Source organism: Euprymna scolopes, chromosome 31 (genome assembly GCF_053919585.1).
Source record: "Euprymna scolopes isolate OS-2025 chromosome 31, ASM5391958v1, whole genome shotgun sequence".
Lineage (NCBI taxonomy): Eukaryota > Metazoa > Mollusca > Cephalopoda > Sepiida > Sepiolidae > Euprymna > Euprymna scolopes.
The window spans coordinates 54,518,431-54,536,765 of NC_136512.1; the positions used below are offsets into that span (position 1 = coordinate 54,518,431).

Genomic DNA, 18,335 nt, shown 5'->3' on the forward strand with positions numbered 1-18,335 from the left:
GGAGAGTAAGATTTTCTGTTACTTCGTACCTTTCTAATGTGTACTGCCTCTTCTATATTTTTGAAGTCTTGCTTCTCCAAGATGATTCTTTGACATTCCTCAACCAATTGTTGAAGGGTTATGTTTGGTTCCTTTTCCAATCTGTTTAGTGCTCAGCATCTGAATTCAGCATCCTTGGTCAACACTAAGCCTTGAATAAAAATCAGGACCTTAAAGTTGTCAGCCGCCAATGAGGATAGTCCAAAGCCGTCACAGTGTCTATTTACGACTGAAGCAAATGTGGTGTAATCTTGGTTTTCTTTGCGGGTCAGGTTGATGCATCTCCATCTTTCATGGAATAAGTTGATTTTTAGACAGTATAATTCCATCAAACATTTCATTGTCTCGTCTAAGGAGAATTCGCTTGTCTGTTTAGTCCACAAACTTATGTTCCACAGCTCCCAATTTTTATAATAAAAGCCGAACCTTCATTTCTTCACTTCATGGCTTGCAATCAATCCTGAATATATCACCAAATCTGCAAAAATAGGCTTCAAAAGTTCACTCCTCTTCAGGATGATAGTAAAATGTTTCTAATGCTGACCAGATCACGGTTTGTGAAAAAACATTCTGGTCTGACTTGTTGTCTTTCTTTGCTATTACTCGTTAATAGTTTCAACTTTTTCTTTGCCTGTGACTGCATTTCCAGTATTTTTTGCCGAATTGCCTTTAATTAATTATAAGATGAAACTCTAATGATTCAAACTCGATAGATAACGACAAACTTCCACCCATTAATATGGGAGGGGAGATTATCATCAAGTGTTCTGAATTGTTAACTTAGCACCGGACTTACCACTTAGATATAAATAAGTCACTTGTCCCCATTTCCCCCCCTTTTTTTTCTTTCTCTTCTTTCCACTTCTCTTTCTCTATTTTCTTCTTCTCTTTCTCTTCTTTCTCTTTCTTCTTTTCTTTGTTTCCGTAATTCCAAAGTCTGAGTCTGCTGTAACCATATCATTTCAACTAGTTGCTTAGAAAGTTCTTCCATTTTGAAAAAATAAATAAACTCACCCGACAAACCTGTGTCTAAGAAATGATAAACAGAAAACTCGCGACTTTACAGAGAAAATATTTACAAAGAAAAAAAAAATCACATGCCGAAAAACTGTCTATAGATTGGAGAATCATTGTTGGGACTTGTAGAACGGCTGTCTGAATTTGGTAGTCCTTAAACGTCCTCCAGAGTTAGACTCCAGCGACATTATAGGCGGTGACGATAATGTATTGAGAAAAATCTGTCTAGTCTCTGGTATTTTTAGCGAAGTTGTTTAACATCTGATAGACGGAGTCCAGCATATGTGATAACCACAGGCATCAGTGATAGTTACTTGTGGAAATGTTTTCTGGACTGTTTAAATTTTGGTGCGTTAATCTTTATATACCAAACATTCTAACCTGTTTACTGTATTCTTACGCAAACAGATAAAAACGAGTTTGTGTGTCAAGGTGACGCATTACAATTGCGTTTCCTTGCACAATACAGATTTGCGTGGGATTTTGGTGACACAATCAAAATGTCCCTGCAATGAATAGATTCTGGCCATATGAATTCTTTTGTTAATATGAACAACTTGGGTTATGAAACATCGATAACAAAGAGAAAAATAAATATACTGCAAGTATTTCACTGGGTATAGGTAGCAAATCGGTGTTGACGCCTTATAGTGTGGCTTAGCTGACTGTTTGAAGGATTTATCTTGGTTGATGGCAGACCAAAATAAAAATGATGCCATAAACTTTTGTGTTGCGCGGTTGCCTGGTGAGATAAATGATGCAATTTCAAGGGAAATAAGCCACCTGCGTTTGAGAGGAACATTATGGATGTTCATTCCCATTTGGAATATACCAAGAAGCTGAGCAATAAATAAGCTGAATGTTGTAGGTTATATAATTCCTCGTCATTCCTTGGTCTGCTGCGATCTGTTGTAGATCAGTGTTATTGATGGCTTAAATGGCATCAATATGCATGTGTGTGGTGTATCGGCATTGCATAAGAATGTGATATACTTGTGAAAAGCATGTATAAAAATGTATTGGGATTGCTTAAGAATCCGATGTACTTGTCTCACTGTCATGGATCGACTCTTATAGAGTCGATCCATGATTAAGATAGGATTAGGGTTCTCACTTTGATGGATTGACTCTACCATATAAGGTAGGATTAAGGTTCTCACTTTTGTCGATTGACTATCGTTTAAGGTAGGATTAGGGTTATTTCTCCTGTGCGTGCTGAAAATGGAAGTATATCAAATGTGTCCTATGCAACCATAGTTAATATTAGAACATCTTTCTCCATTGTATCATAAATTTAATGCAAGTGTCGGCGTTAAACAGGCATTGATAATCACCGCTGACAACAATGTAGATAACATCTCGTTGATGGGGGAATTGTCCAATGTGCTGGTGATGAGACCGTTAATTTATAGAAGGACAGTATGTGTGTGTGTGGCATTATTTTGCTGGAATCAAGGCTGCCAGTTTGCAGAAAGGACTGAGGTTGCGTGTGCCACCAATTCACTGTAGTAGGAGTCCGGTTCGTAGTTTAATTTTCGATTTTTGAGCGATTATTGGTATAAACTGTTACTTTATTGAAACCAGAGTTGCTAGTTTGTAAGGATGTCTGTGGATGCGTGTCACTGATTTACTGACGTCATCAGGTCACCAATTTGTAGAAGGACAGAGTGCTGAGGTTGCGTGTTGCTATTTAACAGTTTGTAGAGGGAAGATGGATCGACCGGTCTCTATATTCATAACGAAGTCGAGAGTTTGGTTCGAAGCAAGCATAAAAACAACAACAAAAAAATATGTCAGCAAATAGGGAAAACTCTGATTTGCATGGGTTTTTGGTAACACAATCAAAATGTCACCGCAATGAATAGATTCCAGCCGTATGAATTCTTTTGTTAATATGACGAGCGACTTGGGTTAGCTGGTCACTAAAAGTACCTAAATGAAACTAAAATATTTGAGAGATTCTTGCTTATATATATATATATATATATATATACACACACACACACACATATATATAAGAAATGACACTAGTCATTTCTTATATACAAAGAAAGACATTATTGTCTTTTAACTCACCGGAAGTATTTTTTTCATTTTCGGAAGAGTTATATTAGCGGAAAGGAAAGACAATCCAAAAATAAATGTGTGTTTTCTAAAAAAACCTTTTCTGGTAATTCAAAACAAGTTCGATAAAGTAACGAAGTATCACAACAGAAAATGTTAAAAAATGAAACATTTTTGAATTTAGTTGAAATTGTGGTATTTTTTACGACCTAACCCAGCATAGTATAAACACCCCCATGCTAAGAATGGCTTTCGGAATATACACCCCCAACCTCCCCATGTTAAGAATGGCTTTTGAGATGGGGTTGTTTATTCTGAAATAAACATTCAGGTACAGACAAAAATGAGTTGGCAAAAATAGAGGGACCTAGTTTTGAAAGCCGATTTATCGTAATTGTTTTGTAGGTTTCAGAGTACTTTTTGATTGTACCTATTTACTATGCCTCCCCACGGGACAGAGTTAGACACCAGGGTCGTTTTTTAACGTGGAGAAAAGGTACAAAAATAAAAATTGTCTCAGTCCTGAAGGATTTCTCCTCCACCGAAAGAGAACAAGAAATAGAAGTGCAGCATCTGAAGAACAGATACTACACTTTGATCTTGTCCCGAAGGCCAAAACACTTGATTGTATTTGAAAGATTAAGAACTAAACTTAATTTCCAAAAGGAAAAAAATATTTGTACACATGAAAAAAAAAGTTATGAAAAATATTTTCACGGCGAGCTACTCAATTCAGCTAAATTTTGAAGTTAAATAAATTCATTGTAAAAATCCTTTAAAAGATAAATATTAGTTTTCTGGGTCTATTTCAAAGATAATTAGTAAAGTCCTATGATATTGAATTAAATAATAAAATAAAAATTTTGTTTGTGCAAAAATAACTTAATTAGTCCTCAAAAAGCAAGTAATTTACCATTCGCCAAAAACGCAACAAATAATGGTTACGATTATAAGGAAATTTCAGCCAATCGAAATGCTGTTTCAAAATTAAGTCATGATAGTAAAAGGAGGTAGGGGTGTCAGATTTCTTTTTTTCCCCAGACGTGCATCCATACATTCCTATTCTGAACTTTTGTATCAATTTTTATCATTTTTTAATTTAATTATTTTTTATGTTCCTGTTTTTAAATTATTTTTTTTTTTTTATTGTTCGAGATTATATAAAAATTATGTTACGCCGAAAGTTTCACATTCTTGCGAGCAAGGAAATTATTAAAATCTTGTATATAAAAATTATGTGAAATCTGTAATTTAAAAAAAAAAGTAGAAATATTTTTGATATTATAATTTTTTTTGTGAAAATGTAAAATAAGCAATGCTTAATTCAATGGTAATATTGGTAGTTCGAGAAATTCATTTTTCTTATGTTATATCGAATTCATTAATACGGACTTTAGGGGCTTTTTTTCGTAATGTTTCCGTAAAAATTATTTTATTTTTGGTACTTGTACAGTTTAGTTAAGACATTAAAAAAATGAAAATATCGGAAAAGGTTATATTGTACGTAACTGTTTTGGACTGAAGATCTCCGAAAAAAAAATTCATTTAATTTGATCAACAGCGGAAAAACACGTTCTTATGAGAGCGCGTTGAAGTCAGCCGTTGTGAATTTGCTGAACACGCCACGGGATATAACTCCATGTAAAGCGCCGACACTCCCTCCCCATCTTTAATTCTAGCTTTTCTTCCTAAAAATCGAACCTTTTGCTCGGCATCACAACAAATTTTTTTTTCGCTGTAAAAAAACAAAAAAAAAAAAAAGCAAAAAAAAACTACTTGATGAAATAAAGTGAAATTTTTTTTCCGGAGAACTTCATTCCATAACGGATACGTGCAATATAACCTTTTTTTCTTTCTTTTTTTTTTTTTCTCGATATTTTCATATTTTAATGTCTTGACTAAACTGCACAAGTACCTTATTCTTTTATTGTTACAAAGTACGATGCTTTATTTATATAAAAAAAAGCAAAAATAAATTCTTGTGTTTTTTTATTGAAAACCCATAACTTTAGTAAAGGTATTTTTGTTTAAACAAAATAATACATTTTCACTAAGATTTAAATAAAAATAATTTGTTCATTATATTCCGCGATCATTATTTGATAAATATTGAAAATTTCATTAAAATTGGTTAATTTCCTGATATTTTGGTGAATTTTTAAGTAAAGGAGGAGTCAAAATGTTTATACATTTTGAGCATCGGCATTCATTTTGCCCGTACCTACGCGGAGGTTGGGGGTGTTTATACTACGCTGGGTTAGGTCGTAAAAAAATATCGAAATTGTTAAAAATTCAGCAAAATATTTCAAAATAAATTATAATACGTTTAATATAAATTATGGTTTATTTTTGGTTGAGGGTGTACAAGTTATCGAGTGTTAACTATTTTGTACTTTTTACCATACGTAAGGTGTTTTTGTATAGAAGAAACACATACAATATATATATGTGTGTGTGTGTGTGTGTGTGTTTCTTTTCCGCATCGACACCATTATGCAAGTAAAATTAGATTTGATAAAAAAAAAAATAATGAAGAGAATATCTATGAATAAAACAAACAAAAAAACAGAAAACAAAGCTTATGTCTGTTTCGTAAAATATAAAACAATAAAGCTAGCAATAAAATTTTAAAGCATAAAGGAAATTCATTTTCAATATTTTAATCATTTTTGTTAAAGTTTACAAACTGAAAAAAAAAAACGAAAGAACATTTTGAATACAATTTAAAATTGGGCATCTTCGTAGTTAGAGAAAGATCATTTTAAATTCATGTCGTGGTGAGAATGAAATAGCAAATCACTGTAACGTTAGACTACAATCGAATAAAAGGAGAAGACGGAATTATAAAAAAGGAATGGAGGTTGGAATAGAAGAAAGTTCAAACCTGAATGAAAAGAATATTCGAGTTTGTCAGAATCTCAAATTCCAGAATGGAATTTTCGTCGTTGGAATTTCTGGCGTTCGTCTTCTTATTCGTATATTTAATCTGCTACTCCTTGAGAACAGTTTATTCCGAGGAGGAAGAAGAAGAAAGAGAGAGAGAGAGAGAGAGAGAGAGAGAGAGAGAGAGATTTATAAAGAGAGGGAAGCGAGAGACCAGTTTTTTTGTAGCATGGTAGTGAAAGTAGTGTTTTAGATACGGTTGAGGGGGAGAGGAAAACGATACAATGTTATGAGGGAGTAGGAGACAGGTAACGGAAGTACAGGTTAGAATAAACGAATAAGAAGCTGCGGTGGGAGTGAGTGCGGTTAGAAAGAACATGAGAATGACGGAATGATCTCAAGAAGAAATAATCATCTTAAAAAGGAACAAACATAAAGGCAGGGTTGCCAATTTAGCGGTTTTCTCGCTAGATATGGAGAATTCGTTTGCAATCTAGCGGGTAAAATTTTGATCTAGCGGCTAGCGTTGTTTTTTTTTTTATTTATTTTTTTTAGAAAAGCTGGAGATATTCAAACATCCACAATTTAAGATAAAAAAAAAAGAAAAAGAAAGAAAAGGGCTCGAAAATATCTTAACTTATTCAGTTAGGTAGAAAAGTAGTATTTGTTGCCTTCGGTAACAGCTATTTATTGACAATTTGTCGTTTCACCATTTTTAAAACTTGCTATAAAATCGATTTTTCCAAATAGTATTTGGCAAATACTTTGTATTAGGGTGGGGGCGTTCCAGTCTAAGTTAAAATATGATCTAAACAAACACTCCTCTTAATATTAAAGTATTTATTCACTTGGTAAAAGGGTAGAAAAGTTAACAGTCGAAAATTGTACAAAACAAACAAAAATGTTGCGGACCAGGATATAATAATACCCTAACTTGCTACAAGAAAATAATGAAACGAATGGAATTGAAGGAAACAAAGACTCAAACGTGTCGTTTATTTACTGTTGAAAGAATGAATGTTTTAGATATAACATGTGTTCATGTCCGCGCGGGTGTAACCATCGTTTGTTGCAGGATTGGTATTATAGAAGGAAAAAGGAAATGTGTGTTCATCTCACTATTGTTTGTTCGCACGTGGGAAGAGAAGTGAGTGATGTAATAGAACGAGAAATGGCAGTCCATCGTGTAGACAAAGAAAAGGATAGAGGGTTGACGTCAGTTAGCAGTCAGCTACGTGAAGGTGTTCTCAGAGACCAGTAGTAGATAGAGAGAGAAAGAGTGAGAATGTGTACGTACGGTCTGTTAGCTTTTTGCCCCACATAGTAGCAAATGGTGTGAGGTACGCGCCTCCCTTTTGGGAGGCGACGGTTCGTCGAACCTCTCAGCCCGAGAGCTCGCCCTAAAGGCAGAAGCCGCTTGTTGCTCTTTCTTTTATAGGTGTTTCTGCGGGTCTTTTGCGCATGTGTGGTTTTCCTTTGAAAGGAAGTAACGTCGTCCATCTGTGTGCGTATGTGTGCGCGTGTGTGAGTACAAGTGTGTACGTTAGCGTGTGTGTATATACACGTGAATGTGAGTGTATGTACGCGAACGTGAATATATGTACGTGTGTGGACGTGGGCGTGTATGTTTGTGTGCGCGTATGTATATGACAAGTAATATAGCTTGAAATGTGAATGTGTGTTTTTATGTGAGACTTGAAAAGGCTCGCGCAAAAAGCAACAACAGCACCCCCACCCACCCCCAAAAAACAACTTACACCAAACGCAGTAAGATTTAATTATCTACCGATCTGAATAATTTTAACGTGCTAAAACTAATTTTTTTTTTTTTTTAATTTCAAAATATATTGTTTATAGCGGTTTTTTACACACTGAAAAACAAAAACAAATAGCCTGTAGCAACAACTATATACGGACGGAACAAATTTTCGGCAGAGGCATTTCATAGCAAGCTTACAGCGTTGTAATTTGCCTATCCACACATCTATAATATAAATCTTACCTGTCTGTTTAAATGTATATGTGTATGTATGTATGTATGTATATTTCTATGTCTGCCTAAAACTTTCGACAGAGGTGACGAATTTTCACAAGATCAGTATCGTTTTTAAGCTTGACCCTTTGAACGGCAAATATCGAAAAATTGGCCAAAAACATTAATTCCTTCACCCTCAACTGTGCACTTTTCTACAAGGAGGCCCCCCCCCCCCTCCCGATATTTCTGAAAGTCATCTCCTCTTTTCGATTGTCTAGCCTTAATTTAAATCTACATCATTTCCGGTTAGGCGATGGGCGCAATGGCAAAGACGTCACATTTTTTTTCAGGTTCTTTTCCTTCTTCACAGTACGGGTTCGAGCCTGCCTGCCTGCTACCATTTTTTTCTTTTTGCTCAACACACACTTCCAAACACCTGGGCAACGCCGGGCACCCCGGCTAGTATGCAATAAAGTAACTATTTTACGTTTCGTGCGCAGTTACACAACAAACAGTTTGGAATGTTCTAGAACACAGGTATATAAGCTATTAACCATGAAAATCAAACCAGTTTCTCTTTAGATTTCTCCAGCTCGATTTGCGTCTAAGAAACTCTGTCCAGGCAGGACGTTAAATTACGTAACAAGACTCTCTGTGCATTATGCCTCTTAAATTTTCAACATGAAAAAATGTCATATCTAACAAGATTTATTCTTCTTGGCAACCCTGTTATTTGAAACTGCTGTTTTCATATGTATTGAAACGCACACACACACACACACACACACACACACACACAGACACACACACATGTCACTTAAGTAATTAATGCTTTTCTTTTCCCTCCAGAAAATAACCACATGTGTCCCTTTGTTCATGAAAATCTGTAATCATAAACTTTTTGCCTTTTCTACAGGACACACATTAGCAAAGATTATCTCTAATGAACACTTGTTGCAAAAACCTTGACGTTAGCAAATGATTTGAATGATTGTTTCTTAAACATGTTATTAAATGTTGTTATTTCATTCCAGTACAGCGATCTCGAGTCTTTTGTCGAATGTCGTTATTTTTCCAAATATATATATTTTTACATAGGCATCACCACTAATCAAGGCCGAGAGGCCACTCGAGGATAAGGGTTAAGAGTGTACAGTAGTCAATTGGACAATATAGTAATCGTTAGTAATGGAAATTCGGTAAATTTGTTAACTTAAGTGGAACGGCTCATCAAGAACTTATTTATGTTGGACTTGAAGACAATCAGATTGTAGGCAGCTGGAAAGCAGAAAAACGGAAGACAGTTCCACAGGCGTCCAGTTCTAAGAAAGAAGCCATGTTCATGTAATCTACGTTTAGGTTTAGGCACAGATAAAGAGTGGAGGGAATTATTGATAATGTTTCTTGTGAAAGTTTGGCGAGGGGGGACCATAAATTGGAGCGCAAACAAGTACTTGCCATGAAAATAACGATAAAGCAGAGACAAACTCGCAACATATCTTCTGTGAGATAGAGGTTGCAGGGAGGAGAAAAGGACCTCCTACGAGGCTACAAAGTCTATTTTGAACTCTGTCAAGGCAGAACAATCCTTTCTAGCAGCTCCTGCCCAGATGTGGCAACAGTACTCCATCCTTGAACGTACCTGGCTCTTATATAGTTAGAGAATTTCATCAGCAGTGAGATATCTACTGAATCTATGAATTTATGCCTTTTTAATTTATATGGATGTGGATGTGACTCAGTAAAACCCTTCTGTAAATCGGAAATCTCATTAAATTTATCTTTAATGGTCCCAGTGATACTCTGCCACTTTCGACTTATAGATATCCCTGCACCTGCAATTCTCACCTCGAACCGAAGAGATTCAACGTCTCTATCCCGTGGTGCAGTGGATAGAGACAGTTCCAGGTGAGAATTGTCTGAAGATAGTGGTTTCAATCCTACCCAAAGCCGGCCAGAGGATTACTTGGCCAAAACGTGGTGAGACGACAACAACTACGGATGGCAGTGATTGCTTAGAATGCAGTTAGGAGATTCGAAGTTCCTATCCGTCGCGGTTACCACCTGACGAAGGCCAGAGGAATAGTTGGCCGAAACGTTGTGAAACAACAACTAAGAAAGATTAGAATAATAGTCTGCAATAAATAAATTAATAAACAATACTCATCTCAATAATGAATTCCAATTAAATAATATAGGAATTACACTCTTTCTCAGTTTTGAAAAAACTCTAGCAAATGCTACATTATTGGTTTTTCCCAGGACAGGTGTACACCGCTTGTGTTATTCATAGATGCTTCCGATGTAGGCATTGGAGGAGTTTTACAACAATCTGTTGAAAGTTGTTGGCAACCATTGTCTTTTTTCTCTAGAAAACTTCAAAATACTGAAAGAAAATACAGTACTTTTAAAAGGAAATTACTCGCTGCTTATTATGCAATAAAGCATTTCTGATTCATGTTGGAAGGATCAACCCTCACTATTTTTACCGATCACTGTTTATGGTATGGATCTTCATCAGATCGTTACGGATCACGAGAACGATGAAGAATTAAACAATATACGATGATCTCCCACTTTCAACTTTCAACAAATTCCCTTGCTTTTCTCAAACGATTTTTTTTTTGGTGTGACACTTTGGCTGGACACGAACGCCCATATGTACCTCTCCAACACCGATGAGCAGTTTTCTTGAGGTTACACAATTTATTGCACCCAGGCGTTCGAGCAAACCAGAAATTGCTTACGTCATGTTTCATATGGACTACTATTAACAAGGATGTACATGATCGGTCATGGAATTGTATCCCTCGCCAAAAATTAAAAATCACTCAACATATTAAGAGCTCTCTAGCAAAGTTCCCTATTCCTGACACTCGATTCAAACATGTTCACATCGATATAGTTGACTCATTACTATCTCTAAAGAACTTTACATATCTACTCACTTGCGTTGACAGATTCTCTAGATGGCCTGAAACCTTACTAATCACTAACATCTCTGCTGAGACTGTCGCCAAAATACTCGTTTCTCAGTAGATATCAAGATTTGGTGTACCAGAAATTATTACCACTGACAGAGGTAAACAGTTCGATTCTTATCTTTTTGCTCAACTTTCACGTTTACTTGGATGCAAGCACATACGGACCACACGTTATCACCTGACCTCGAACAGCTTGATTGAATGCTTCCATCGCCGACTGAAAGCTTCCTTAAAAGCATATTCTAATCCCAATAATTGGATGGAATTCCTTCCCCTCATAATGCTCATTATCAGATCTACCATTAAAATTAACATTGGACCTACAGCTGCTGAGATCATGTATGGAACACCACTGACCTTACCAGGACAAATGATTGCACCAACTGCCATGAGAAGCACACTAGATTGAACTTGCTACACATCTCAATTGAAGAAATACATGTTGAGACCACTACATGTCAAACCAGGATCTCAAAACCCTGAATGGTTCTAAAATCTATCAATTAATGCACGTATAAATTTTGTGCCTGCATTTTGTGGATTTCTATTTTTATTTTTATTTTGCAAATATTAATTTTTCTGATATTTGTGGAGAATTTATTCAGCAATATTGAATATGTAGATACACCATTATTATGATGTTTAATTTGTAATATATTTCAAGTTAACTTTTATTATAAAGACATTGATTTTATGATTTGTTCCTATTTACTTGCCTCTCCACGAGGGCAGAGTTAGACACAAGGTCGGTTTTAATGTGTGGAAAATCTAGTTCCTCAAAAAAGGCACTCTGGATAGAAACAAAAATAAAAATTGTCTCAGTTATGAAGAATTTCTCCTTCACTGACCGAGGACAGAAATGATGAAGAGTAGTATCAGAACAGATTCTACACTTTTTTCCTAACCAAAAGGCCGAAAACAGATAAAACTAGGCTGAAAAACAGATAAAACTAGCTGATAAAATTTGGCAGTCTTCTGAGGAGCGAACCACTTCAATATAATTCCCAAAATATATAGTGAGAAAACATGGAATATTTTGTTGATTCAAAATATTTTTATGTAAGGTAGTAAGTTAAAATATAGTTTTTTATTTTTTTTTTGGGGGGGGGGTTGAATTAGCAGTTTTTGAAAATTTCAGAGGGCAACAGTTAAAAATTTAGTGATATTCTGGGGATTTCTTTTCACTGATCTGGCGGGATTTTTAAATTTAAGGTAAATACCCTTCACTGACTTGCCCACCCCCAAGAAATTTTACTGGGGGGGGGGGGCGATTACATGTGAACATCCACAAAAACTTGTCGAAAAGAAGAAAAACCAAATAAAAGAAAAAATATGCTTGAAGTGGGAGGTTAGTTTCGTGTATAAATTTAATGTAAAATGATCCCCCATTTCCGAGACCGAGTGAGCCATGTTTTTTTTTTTACTATTAACCCCAAGTTCGAGTGGGAAGTAAAATCACATGCAATTGCCTAAACAAACATGCAGAGAATTTATCTTTCATAGCAAAAAAAAAAAAAAAAAAATGAACTCCCCTAAAAAATTAGAACGATCTAGAAGTGAGGGATCATTTCATCTTAAATTTATATTTGATTCCCTATTCTAAATTCTAAAATGATGAATTTTTTCTTTTTTGCCATATTCAGACTTAATTGCCTAAAAAGGTATTATTGGAGTCCTGCACTCTATGGCTCCTTCTCAATATTTTTTTTATATGTATATCACCTTGCAAAACTTGGTGGTAAAAAGAAATAAAATAAGAAAAAGTCAGTATTTTAGAGTGGAGTAACACTTTGCATATAAATTTAGCATATGTGATTACTAGGGTTGTGACAACAGCATATTCTTTCATTGTTTTGACTCTTGAGTATATATCCGTTAATATCTTATATGTTTTTATATAGACTGATGTGGTTCTCCGTTGATTGACTGTGTCTTACTGTATCAGATATATACTTGAGAGTCAAAAGAATGAAAAGAATATTCTGTTGTCACAGCCCTAGCGATTACCCACTTGCAGACGAGGTAATGTTTTTAAGACCATGTAACTGTTTTTGTATTTGAATTGTTGTACACACGTTTTTCAGACTGATATGCGAATAAGTATGTCATACACGCACACAAATGTGCTTTCCTTGATGTTGTCATCCCTTTTTACCCAAAGTCGTATGAACATGTATCTCTAGCATATACAAGATCGGTGACAAATATCCCTCTTCTCAACATGCTTACTGACCTACAATACCGACGTAACAGATTCACAACAGAATTTTGGCCATTTTCTTGGAGATCAATTTTGTGTGTTGTGAGAAGGGGAGTAACTATTTTTTGCTGTTCATAAAAATACATTAAAATATGTTATAAATAAAATAATTACTTTTTTTTTTCTTTTTCGTATAAACTTATATTATAAACTAGCAGGATCTGTCTAAAGGCGTTGCCTGGTGAAAATATGACACAAAGCCAGAACAGTTACTGTAAACCTTACTCCTCAAAAAGAACAAAATAACCTTTGATTAATACAGAACACAGATGACAGCTGTTGCTAGAAGTAGATATTCTTGGCATAAGAAAATTGCGGGCACTAGTGGCAGTTGACGAAAGCATCTAGCTTCCACTGTTTTCCATTGTCTTGCAATGGCAGCTAACGAAATATTGAAAATAAAATCGAAATACATTGTGCTGAAATTACATTGTATTATTGTGGCTGCAAGAGTTACGCCCCCTTATCACAAAACTATCTGATGTTTTCCATATGACATCATCGGGTAATTTCGTAACAAAAGGACATAACTCTGGTATCCACAATACTGGAAATTCAAAATTTAAAAGTAAAACAAACGCAGCGTAGATCAATCTACGATGAGGAAAAATAACAACATTTAATTGCACTTGGTTGGCCAAATATAAGTGGGTCAGAGAATGTAAATATGATTGTTGACGGACATATTGTTTTTTATGTAAAAGAAAATGACTTTTCCTGTTGTCAATTATTAATTTTTTTCATTTATTATATGATTGTTTGTATATCAAATTTTGTTTTGAAAACGTAAATTTTGTCTGAAAAAGGCCTTGAAAAACTCTGAAAAGTCTTTGAAAATTGATATTGAAAATCTGTACGAACACTGTTAATTTTATATATTGGTTGTTTATATGTGGATGGCTGTAATTTGTATATGAGGGGAATAGTGTTGATGAAAGGCATAAATTGGAGAAAAGTGGTTATTGGTGATTAATGTTGTTTTAGGGCGATTACTTGCCTTTACAACTGTCAGTGTCGGTGCATGGCAGTCAGTATCGATCACTGTCATGCAATGGTGGGCACTGTCCTCCAGAGGCGGTTATGACTGTTATCTGTGGTAACTAGGGGATAGTGATCTTTTTAGGTGGTTACTGCCAGTTGATAGCACTGGCAGGCATTAGCTAGCACTGTCAGTTATTTCTCTATCATTTGTGGGCACTGGCTGCCTTAACAACTCTTTATCACAGTTGTCAAGTATTGGTCTATGTCATAATTTACATATTATGTTCAAGTAAAATCGTACTGTACACAGTAAGTATTGTTTAATTAATTGTTAGATGCCTCTGATATTAAGACTGGGTGAATAAATGATAACAGCACAGTCTGTATTCTGCATAAGTTCTCATGTGTAAAATGGTAAGAGCCTGAACGCGAGCCAGCATATTTAATTATAGGCAATTTGTAAAAGTATATGGTCTCTATAAAACTATTATTTATATATATATATATATATATATATAATTATTTTTTTACTATAATAATTAAATACCTACAGACACTAGTGTTTCATCCTTTCGGGATTCTTCAGTGCAGGGTGTCATGATTACTACCAGTCGAACGATTCAAACCCCGCGACACGAGACATCTCTGGCTCGATTAGTGGAGGCCGTATCCATTCGGCTACCATTAATCATGTGAAATAGCGTTGAATTTTAAACATTTTAATTTAAATGTTCATTACGTCAGACAGACAGTGATCAAATCGTTATACGATGATCTACGCATATTTAAAATATTTCTTAATACACCCAATTATGTTCTGTTAATGAAGGTGAAAACCTGTGCAAGCTATGGTGACAATACAAAATCTTTGCCTGTAGTACGTTATCCATGTATCAAAATGAATTTTTAAGCAAATCTAGAATCGAAAGTTATACTTGTGAAAAACCTTTTATTCAATTAATAGCATGCCCCTTAAACATCCTGTAAGAAATTGTTTATAAATGTTATGAAGAAGAAGAAGAAGAAGAAGAAGAAGAAGAAGAAGAAGAAGAAGAAGAAAAAGAAGAAGACATTAGTTCATATACTGTTGTACTCCTTATACCGGATGAGCAAAGGGACACGTTGCAGGAGACCATTCTGAAGACCTACTTTCCCATCAGACCCATCAATATTCCACCTGCAGTTGTAAGGATAGACTCCGTTCCCATCTTCAAGTGCCTCAAAAGCATAGAGACAGATAACTTTAAAAATCCCAATAGTAACTCTGTTGCTGAAAAAGTGGTCTATGCCGCCCAGCGAGATCTCCTCAAGTTAAAAAACAAGGCATTACGCCAGTACTGAATTAAGATCACTTATTAGTCAAGGGAGATAAATAAGAGTGATTTACCCTTATCGTCCACCTTTTCCAGTTGGATTGTTTATGTTTGTTTTTTTTTTTCAGTTTATTTTTTTTTTGTATGCTTGAGAATAAATCTCTTTGTACCATCAAATGGTTTTGTGTAGTATATCTTTATTTACTGGTATTAAATTTATTTGCAAAAGTGATTTCCAACTCTAAAATCTTTGGTTTTTTTTCAATTTTATTCCTTTTGTCCATCAATTTTTTATGCTGTTTACATGTTATACCTAAAAAATAGAGAAATTGTGGAATAATATGAGGTAGGAGGGTGTGATTTACTCATCAGCCATTGCGAATGGAGAGGGTGATGTTATGAGGTCATTTCCGTATTTTATTTTTTGAGTTGGAGATTTCCTTTGCGTTGGACGTCTGTCAGACAGCGGCTGGTGTCTAAGCAACATGAAGGCTTCCTATTACACTGAAATGTAAGGCGCCACTCCTTTCCTAAGATTACTCTACTTATACTGCTGAGGTTTTAACAAGGGATATCAAGTAGCATTTTTTGATATGTTTTGACTAAGCATTGAACCCAAAATTATACAGATAAAAATGACACAATTAGTCTTTATTTGCACTTTTATAAAGATAAAAGTTTTTATTATTTGAAATTTTATATTTATGAAGAAAAGATTGAAAAAAGTGTTTTCAATAATTCTTAATAAAAAAAAATTGGAAAAAGCTGTTTTCACTAAAATGTAATAAAAAAGAGTACATGCACATATAGACATGAAAGAAAATAGCAAAGGAACTACTTTGCCTTTTCACCGGTTCCAGTAGCAGCCATGTGGAAGATTAGGGAAGACGTTAACTGACTATAACCTTTTTTGTCTACACCATTTTTTTTCTGTTAAAGTTAATGAGTAGGTTATTATATATGTTTTAAAAAGATTTTTGCTTACCTGCCGAGGATTTCTAAAGAAGTACTTCTTGCAAACGTTTTGTAGGAAATTTTTTCAATCAATTATGGTGTGTTCAAAACCAATGACTCACTCTCACTGTAAATTTTGAACAATTGCAACGTCGTGGAACCACTTCTTCCAATTTGTTAACTATCATCTGCTGCATTGGCTGAATGTTTCGCCATATTCAGGTGGTTTACATAAGCTGCCCAAATATTCTGAAGCAACATTCACGGAAAAATGGGTCATTCTCTAGATAAGTACCAAAATATTTTTATAAATTTGACAGGCTCTAGTCGACGTCCACACAATAGCCAATTTTTCCATCTCTATATTTGAATAATTAAATTCAGTATTTGTTATTATTCTTGATAAATAATTATCGGATGTCCTTCCTTTGATAATGTTTCAGATATTGAGCAGATTACATTTTAATAAACACATTGTCATAGGCCATATTCCGATCACAGACAAGTACATTCTGGATGTTGGTCTTTTCATTTGTCTTCATGTCTACTTATAACTATTACTAAGTGATTATAAACACATTGTCTCTCAAAATATGTACTTTTAGAGTTTTTTTTTCAATTTTTATTAGATATTTTTAACAATATATTTTCTTATATACTTTTATTCATTGATTTGACCAAAGAAAAGGGTCATAAAGAAAGATGCAAACAACAGGTTTAGGTAGAAAGAATATATTATACAAGAAAGTGAATACAAAGGAAGGTTGTTGGTATTTGCTGACTGTTGAGTTGGACAGTCTTGTATTAGTTTGCGATAATCCTTCATTAGAGTATTAACCCTTGGGATTTTTATGATAGAAGAATCCATTATGAGTGAATGAATAAATCCTCATAACACCCCTCTCCCAAGCCTTTACTCCGCAAGAGGTACTAGTACTTTTTCCTTTTTGGATTCATAGTTAAAGGATCCATGAATTTATTTTTCCTTCCTGATCGGCGGAATCCTGGAGCTGCTTGGAGTGATTCAATGTCAAAAATGTCATATATCATCTCAATGACCTCTTCTTCTTTGTGAAGTGCATAGTTTGGATCCTCCAACAGATGTTTTCGTATTGAGTTAAAGTTTCTTTTATGCATGAATTTAGGACCTTGAATGATGTACGTCATATTTCCGATTCTTTAGTTTATTTTGCCCAGTTCCTAAAAAAATGTGTTATTTTGTAAGTCTTGCAGCAACCTTTTTCTCCTGGGTCATATCATTTCTTAGCCACAATAGAGGTCCTTCTCAATGTTTTTTGATTTGGCAACAGTTTTTTAAATACAGGTCTTATCTTTTGTTGGAACAGAGTCTCCACTAGGAATACTGCTGATGGTGTATTAGGATTACGTGTGTTTCTATAGACTTGTAGAAACTGTTGCAGTGCCATTTCTGTAAGTGTATCACATGCTTTTTTGAGTGATTGTTTCAATGAAGTGTTCCACCTGTCCATTTGATCATAGGTGGTACTGAGGAGTCCCGACATAATTTAGAACATCTTACAGAACTCCTATAAGTCCGTGGACGTAAATTGAGTTCTGTTGTCATTTACTAAGCAATCAACAACTCCAAAACGTGCAAATAATTCAAAGAGGAAATTAATAACTACCCCTGTAGTGGGAGTGGGACACTTACACCAAAGCACTTCTGGCCATTTTGTGTAGCTGCCCAAAACAATTAAGTAATACGAGGTACCTTCAATAAGTTTCCAGACTTTTTTTCGTATGGGCACTTTTATTGATAATACACACATGAAACTCTAGTCCACTTCAAAGTAATCTTCTTCGGCTGCAATGCACTTGCACCTTTCCAACAACTTCTGGAAGGT

The 18,335-nt window shown here is 34.8% G+C and overlaps 1 protein-coding gene across 1 annotated transcript in view; it reads right to left on the bottom strand.

Annotated features, from left to right (window-relative positions):
- LOC145255752 (uncharacterized) overlaps positions 1-6,352 on the bottom strand; it is a 31,815-nt gene extending 25,463 nt beyond the window's left edge. Inside the window, exon 1 of the mRNA XM_080114399.1 lies at positions 6,005-6,352. The gene's annotated coding sequence lies outside the window, so the exon portion shown is untranslated. The remainder of the gene's footprint in view (positions 1-6,004) is intronic.
- Between the last annotated feature and the right edge of the window lie 11,983 nt (positions 6,353-18,335).